Here is an 8,138-nt window from a genome sequence, read left to right as displayed (position 1 = left end):
ATACAGACAAGCCTGGGAAAAGAGTGGAGAAGTCTCAATGCAGTGGGGACTTGATAAGTGAGAAGTAGGCATTGGTCTGAAGCCGAAAAAGAAAGGAAATTCAAATGAGCACGACAATGCCTACTACACCCATGCTCTACCAAGGTTTTCCAGCACACAGCTTCTACAGTAGCTATGTTGGTCTATTGTACTTCCAACAATGTGTAGGCGGGTTGCTTAGGATTCAAACCTTCTCAATCAGTCTAATTCATACTCTTCAGAGGGATAATGGACTTTACAGTGTCCTGCTATTAAAATAAATACACACATAACTTTAAGCTACACAGTCTGCATAATCTATGGCTTGTCAGATTTGGTAACTCCTGAAACAAACACTGTGACAAATGAGAAACTGCTAAGAAACATCTGTAAAATACAAAGTCAATAGACAAGTACAAAACACTTTTAAGAATACATATTGTGGAAGACGGCAGGGAGAGGTGAGGGGAATGGTTATTGAGGGGAGATATCTTGCAGCCTGCTGGCTCCACCCCCGAGCCTTATATGGACTTCCTGCCCAAATGAGGCGAGGCTGTGCATCATTAAGCCAGGGAGTGCTTGGGGATAAAAGAGGAAGCAGCCTGCACAAAGGGGCAGAGAATGGAGAGAGAAGCTTGTGTGATGAAGAGTGGGAGAAAGAGTGGGAGAAAGGAGGTTCCGCTGGTTCCTATCCTTACAGCTCTTTGCTTTCTCTGTCATCCACAGATCAGGTGCAGCCCATGGAAATGCCGATGCCCTCTCCAGGAGGGTTGCTCTAGGGAGCTGGAACGCCCCTCCCTCCCGGTCGGAGCTGAGTGGGAGGGGGGGATGGGGGTGTGGCAGACGGCAGGGAGAGGTAAGGGAAGTGGTTATTGAGGGGAGATATTCGGCAGTCCGCTGGCTCCACCCCCGAGCCTTATATGGACTTTGCTTCAAAAATTTGCTTCAAATGAAAAGGATGAATGCATTAAAATATAAACAGTGAGCTATAGGCCTATTTCAATCATATTGAAATACAATACATTTCATGTAAAATCAAATGAGTTCTATTTTGCTACTTGTAGGCTACGGTCTGTAATTTGGCTCAATATATTTCATGATGTGTAGCCTAACGTGCAATGATGTGCCAAATTAGTGATTTAGTGCATTTTTATTGGGTAAGCATTAGAATAAGCTGCCGCAATATTTGCAGCCGTAGGTGCTAATATCACTCTAGGAGCTGATCCGTCGTCAGCATTGTGAAATAATGTAATGTAAAGGAAAGATTTGAATGAAGAACGCTGATCCGAGAGCAGCACTTCCTTTCTTTTGATCCTATCAGTATCGACACATGCTCCCAACGACGTTCTCTCTGCGTGGTGTTTTGGGAAACTCAGTGTGGCTGTTTTCACAAAGTTCCCAAAGTTTGGTGTATCTAACTGGCTATAATAGCAGCCAAGGACATTCACTAGCTTATTTGTTTGTGCTCTGATTACATGCACGTGTCCAGGTCAGTAGTTTAGACAGCCATATGAAAAACCTTCCATAGCAAAATATAGCTAGCTAGCTAGCTAGCTACCTTGCTTTTGCTTCTCATCCAAATGGTGTTAGCTAGCTAGCTACAGCTGCTATCCTTCTACCAGCTAGCTGCTATTGTTGCGCAGCAAACGAGTTGCTCGTCCGGTTTAGAACTCTGAGATTCGGCTGAAAAGATGTTAGCGTTGTTAGAACTGCTAGAAAAAGGTAGCACATCGTTGGCTTTTATTGGGCAGAAATGTGCACGTGAGAGCAATAAATTGTGAATTTAAGAAAAACTACAATGGTCTAATGGTCACATTAATTCGACATCTAGAAGACCCTATTGATAACAACCCTGTCAAAAATCCGGTATAGTGGTTCTGGGTAAAGGCCAGATGGATCATGACGAGTTTATTTGTGAAGTTGATTTGTTGATTTGCGAATTTAACATTGAGCTTCAACCAATGCATACTATAGTCACGCCAACTTGCGTGACTAACACTGCCAACAATCATTGTGATGCAAAGAACTGTGGGTGCCCTCTAGAAATGTGGTATTGTAGGTGCAAAAAACATTATCTAAAGATAATGGTATCTTTATGGTAGATTGTAGGTTATCATAATTCTTAAAAGAGATCAGAGATCAGGCCATCTATAAAAAGATAGATTGATGAAGAAATCCCAGACGAGCCTCCAATTAAGGTAACTGCCCAAGTCAACCGTGTTGCTATAAGTGGAAGACAAACCATTAGCCGAACTCAAGGACATGAAAAGTGCCTGCTCCCTCAGGAGAGACAGCATTTAAGACAATCTCCACCTAACAAAGGGAACTACTTGATTGATTCACAGGGGCACTATTATTATACCTTTATTTCAACAAGGAACACAGTCTGAGACCAAGGTCTCTTGTTTACACATACAATTTAGGTACAATGATTAAGAAACTACACAAGACAAACAAAACGATCACAGATAACACAAAAAAATACAGCAGCAGATTGTTACATTTATACATAGGTTATTCCCCTAATAGCACAAGAACTTGCATTACCCGAAGCAGTTACAAGCAATACAACAATAAAAATCTTCCAATAAATATTTAAAATGGGCAAGGGGGACAAGAATCTCAAGTTTAAGTCCAAGCCAAGTACAAATACCGATGGCTGGCCTAAATCCACATGCTTCCTGTTGACACGTCTGGAAAAGTGGTGGTAAATACAGTGTTTAGCTTTCTGTACTGACCATATTGTACCTTATTTTGCATTGGTATGTCCTGGTTCAGTTTACTTTTGCCACATCACATGAATTACAGCCCTAGGCTGAAGGAAGATGAAATATTAATGGTTAAACAGGTCTTTTAGCCTCTGCAGTTGTGAAACGTGAGAGTCAAATGCTGTACTAATCCAGCCATAAACACTGTGTGCACCACACGTATCCTACTTCAGGCCTGTCTTTATACATTAAATAAGGGATCAACCAGAAAAATACTATTTTATAAACCGAAGACAGCTTCACTCTGTATTGGCGTTCTTCATGATGCTTCATGTGGGTTTGCTATGTAACTCTCACCATCAGTTCCCAGTTCCCAGCATCAAGCTGCTTGAATAAAGTAGGTGTGTAATGGTTAACTTAATTAGCTATGTTAATTTTGCCTCTGCGTAACACAGAGGGTATGACAGCAGGTATCGGAAAGACCTTGAATAAATATCCAGTGGATGATTTCTACAATGTTTCCATACAAAAGTACATTTTTGAAGGTTGGAATTATATTTTATGAAGGACACTGTACCAAAATGATACAGTGAAGTGCCCTTAAAACATCTAAACCCGTTAATTAGATTTTTTTCCCCCTCTGGCTAGGAAATGACAATCTTACAGAGTGGAAGAAAATCATAATGTGTGGGATACCACAGTTAAAAATAAACATCCAACTGATCCTCTGGCACAATGATTATGAAAAATAAGATTCAACAACATGATGATGTGGACCGAAAACATGAAACGGATCTAAAAGCCATTTCATTGGATTTGATCAAACAAAGTGTTTACACGCTTGTACAGTATATGTGCAGACTTGGGACACATTCATGTTTTAAACTCCTTATCATAACTAATGTTACAATGTTGTCCTGATTTTCCACAAATACTTTTAAGTGAAGATCAAGTGGCATCCATAAACCGTTGGGAATAAATGTGGCCTAGTAACACTTTAAATGACTTATTGCTTTGCCCCCTGTCAAAGCACTAGAAACATTCTTGCCCATATATTACACAATACCCTTTGTCCTGTTAAAACTGTGTAATTTACTTCCTTAAAATGCTGTTTTCCTATTATAATAGGTCAGTAGGAAAGAGTGCTGTATTGGCTGTCCTTGTCTCTCCCTTGGAAGTTAAATTAAGGGAAATGAAAATACAAGCCAAACTTTTATCATACCCATTAATATGCTGACATTTTGACTCATTTGGCTAAATACTGTATGCACCAATAAACTGCTAAGGATATGTCTACTGCCATTTGTTGAACTGACAATCATTTAGGATGCAACCAGTGTCAGTTTAAAACCAAATACAGACCCAAACTCAACCATAATTCATCTTTGGTATGCATGAAGGTAAGCAAGTGTGGATGTTTTAGAAAAATGAACACTGGAATCACAGTCCAAGAAACCAAGGAAAATAAATATCGTGCTTATTTTGAATTTTTACAACTGGCAACCTCAGGTCATTCTATCAAATGAAGGCTTTGTTCTGAAAACAGAGCTGCAAATTAATAGTAATCTGTCATTGTCACTTCTAATGGTCATGTGGCTATAAAAAAGTAATTCATATTATGGATCAAACTTATATGTGGCATATTTGTGTGACAAGGAGTTCCCACTGGTTCTATGGCTCTTGTGCCATGTGACTGGAAGCCAGAATATATAAAACAAACCTAAATTATAATTTCTTGGGCTATGTCTGAGGCCAATGGATTGACAGTGGGTTGATGTTTCCACTGTGCCGAAATATTTGGTCATGTAAACAAAATGTCAACTTTGTAAGCCTTTAATAAGTCTTCATTAAAAATCATAAACTACACTAAATTCTTCTTTACTGATTACTATTGGTTGAATTGAAAACCTGTGCCGATTGCAAGTCAAAGTCAACCTCTACTTGGATACCATTCTTTCCTTTGTCTCTGGTTGTAAAGAACACTGCTTGGCTGTATGGTTTGGAAATATTATATACTGCTATGGGTTTTTGACTGATTATCTGATTGATGAACATCATGGATATTCAGTTTCCTTTAATAAGCAGATGTCGTTGTATCACATTTTACTTAAAGTCTGGGAAGTAGTCTTGGTGTTATCTCAAGTTCAATCTGTAAAGCATTCATGTGGTTATTTTTGTTATCATAAAGCTAACCAAAACCATCATTACTCCTACTTCCGCTGTTTAAATCCACCAACATGCCATTTCAGTAACACATACTGTATTTTACATGCATTGCATAATGGGAATGTTATTTGAATGACCTCAGTATAATGTTATGAAGATAAAGGTGGAATCCTTGGACTTTCTCCTCTCACCTGTATTTGAGGTAAGTCAAATTACAGTCAACCACACCAATTGACACATTCCCTTTTTAAGATATCATTTTAAATGCAAACCTAAGTCTAAGTCATCTAAGTCATGCTATTTCACTTCACATAATGTGGAAATTGGAAAAATACCTCCGCAATATGTTCTGTATCAAATGGAAGTGATAGAATTAAAATGAAATCAGACACCAAGATAACCATTTAATTGGGTCAGTGGTCCTGTAACGACCTGAAATTAAAGAAAAAAGAATAAAATCATGCATTTCCTTAACCGACCAGACCATTCTGTGACTGTCACATTCTTTCGAAGGGTTGTTTCAAAGTCCACCAGCAGGGACGTATTCTACATTTATCTTACAGCAGTGAACCAAGAGTCAAACAGTAGAATAAATGTGAGGTGAACGCCAAGCTAGAAATATCCCAATGAATTCATTAGAAAAGTGATAAAATACAGGGTTTTGATGGCTTTTCCCCTCATATAACTAACTCGCTCAACATGCCAACGCCCCAAAAAAGAATGCCGAATTAATGTCTCTTTCCAGGGCACCCTACTGACTTCCATTCAGCTTTGACACACGTTTGCATAAAATGGCCATGAAGATATTCAAAACTACGGTGGCTAGGTCTAATAAAAATAAAGACGTCTCTTCCCTTAGGCTGAACATGGGCACATTGTAGTAGCTCAAGCATATACACAAAGTGAAATTGGAATGATCACACAATTTCAATCAGTCTTTGTAGTCATAACATAAATGGAGTTTCTTCCTGGAACAGCGCTGCCTGCAGAGGTGCTGATAGCCAGATGCAAGTATACACTCTGAGTGCATGACTGGAAATCATCTCCTCCGTGGAAGCGATGAAAAGTCAATTAACGAGATGGCTAACATTAAACTAATAATACAAATAATGTTACTCTCTTATCAATATCTCATTTGCTGTTTCCTCCCTATTCTAATTGAAAGACAATGCAAAGACTGTGTGCACTGCCAGGCCAACTACTTAACAGAAAACTGGAAGAGCTGGAATTCAACTAAAATAGTTTGCATCGATTTGAGACAGTTTCAATCTGTAATCTTTGTGTTCATTCTGCTTTTTATGCACATTGCTCTAAAACAGTGTTTCTAAAGACAGCTCCCCCACACATCCTAAATTCCATTTGAACCCTTTTCACCCAATTAACCCAGAAATATGAGCCGCAACCAAAGATATTAGTCTGCTGTTTCACAAGTCACAGTGTAAAAGAAGCATTCTGTCATTCTGTCATGTGATTCTAAGATGTCAGTATTTTATGAACACCTTTATTGTTGAGATGAATTGGCATGAAAACCTGACAGGTTTAAATACATTTCTGAGGTAACTGTGGATTTGTTGCAAAATTAGCATGCTGCTCAACACATTGCACAAACGATAAGCTACGTGATTCATGTAATGTACATATCCCTGTAGCGCGTGTGCGCCCAGATGAAATATTTTTCAACTTGGTTTGTAAAACTGTTCCTCCTATGGGAGGTGGCTGCAAAAGCAGCGTCACACAGAACTTTTTTTATTCAACTCCCATTGGCTCCTCACCGCACACTGTTTTGACCTTAAATAAATAGAGTAACCAATAAAAACTAACAGGGCTACTATGGGTGGTTCCTCAATGAAAGTGTTATTCAAGTTACTGAAGAAAATACGACAAATACGACCAAATCATATTCCCTCCATTGTTACAACAACAGCAGAACTCAATTGCAGGAAGCAGTGGCCTGGTTGCCTGCATTGCACTTGGCAGCTTGCCAATTGAGGCAACAAAGTTTAGCACTAATAGTCGTAGGTCATGTTTTAATATATAATTCTGCTTAGTCATAATAAGTCAAGACAAAACATTCCTGGAACACACGTGACTCAGCAGAATTATATATTAAAACATGATCTACGACTATTAGCGCTTAACTTTGTTGCCAAGTGCAATGCAGGCAACCAGGCCACTGCTTCCTGCTATTGAGTTCTGTTGTTGTTGTACCTTTAAAAACAACAGTTTGGCAGACAGGCAAAGGCTAAAAGGTTGTAAAATGGACGTGAGACTTGAAAGTATGTCAGATATGGGCCACCCAAGCCTCAGTGGGTACAATGATTGGTTAGAAAACATTTTCGCCACCCATCCATGTATTAAATGATAAAAACATGTTTATTCAGTTTAAGAATTATCACACCAAGCACCAACCAAATACATTTACCAGAAATTAAGGTGATATGAGACACACTTCCAATTTCACCTGAACATACACAAAACGACCAATGAGAGTAAGAGCAACAGCACAGGTCTGAAGGGTTAAGAAATATACAGTTCCATGCATATTCTTAATCAATTTAAATAAAAGCGTGTTTACTTTGGCTTAACATAACTGTATTACAGCCATATAACGTGATAACAACTAGGTAAAGTAATTTGAAGTTATTTGGCGAACATATGTGGGATCTGCAACACTTCATCGTCTGATTTAATGAAAAGTTTGACTTGTTGTAAATTAATCTGAGACAGTAAAACACGTCCATCTGTGCGTTACTGTACGTCTGACAGCTTTTGAAAGTGATCCATGTCTTCGTACGCAGTTGTTGAACATTCTTGGACAGTCAGCAGTGCGGAACGTTGGACTGATTCATCTACAATAGTAAGTGGTTATGCATGATGCATCATTATCGTTGTCCTGCCCAACTCTTTCTGTTGGTACGGACATGAGAGAGGAGAAGATACTGCTTCAAATGACAGCCATCTTGATTATCACAAATATGCTATGTCAGATATTATTATGAGTTGTAATTGTTGGTAAGGGGTGGGTTGCTGAGGCGGTCATGACACTTTGTCAGCCGGTGATTGTCAGGCAAATAACTGCCGGTCTCACGGTAATTGACCGTTAATTAGCATAAACACATTTAGCATCTCCTGGCTTCCAAGTATAGCCTACAAACCACTGATGCAGACCTTTGGAACATCTACATCATTTTAAAAAGTCTAATAAATCAGTTTAATATAGCCTACACCATCACATAAATCCATTAT

Source organism: Salmo salar, chromosome 05, assembly GCF_965601325.2.
Source record: "Salmo salar chromosome 05, fSalSal1, whole genome shotgun sequence".
NCBI lineage: Eukaryota > Metazoa > Chordata > Actinopteri > Salmoniformes > Salmonidae > Salmo > Salmo salar.
The sequence above is the reverse complement of the archived record's forward strand: the minus strand, read 5'-3'. Positions refer to the sequence as shown.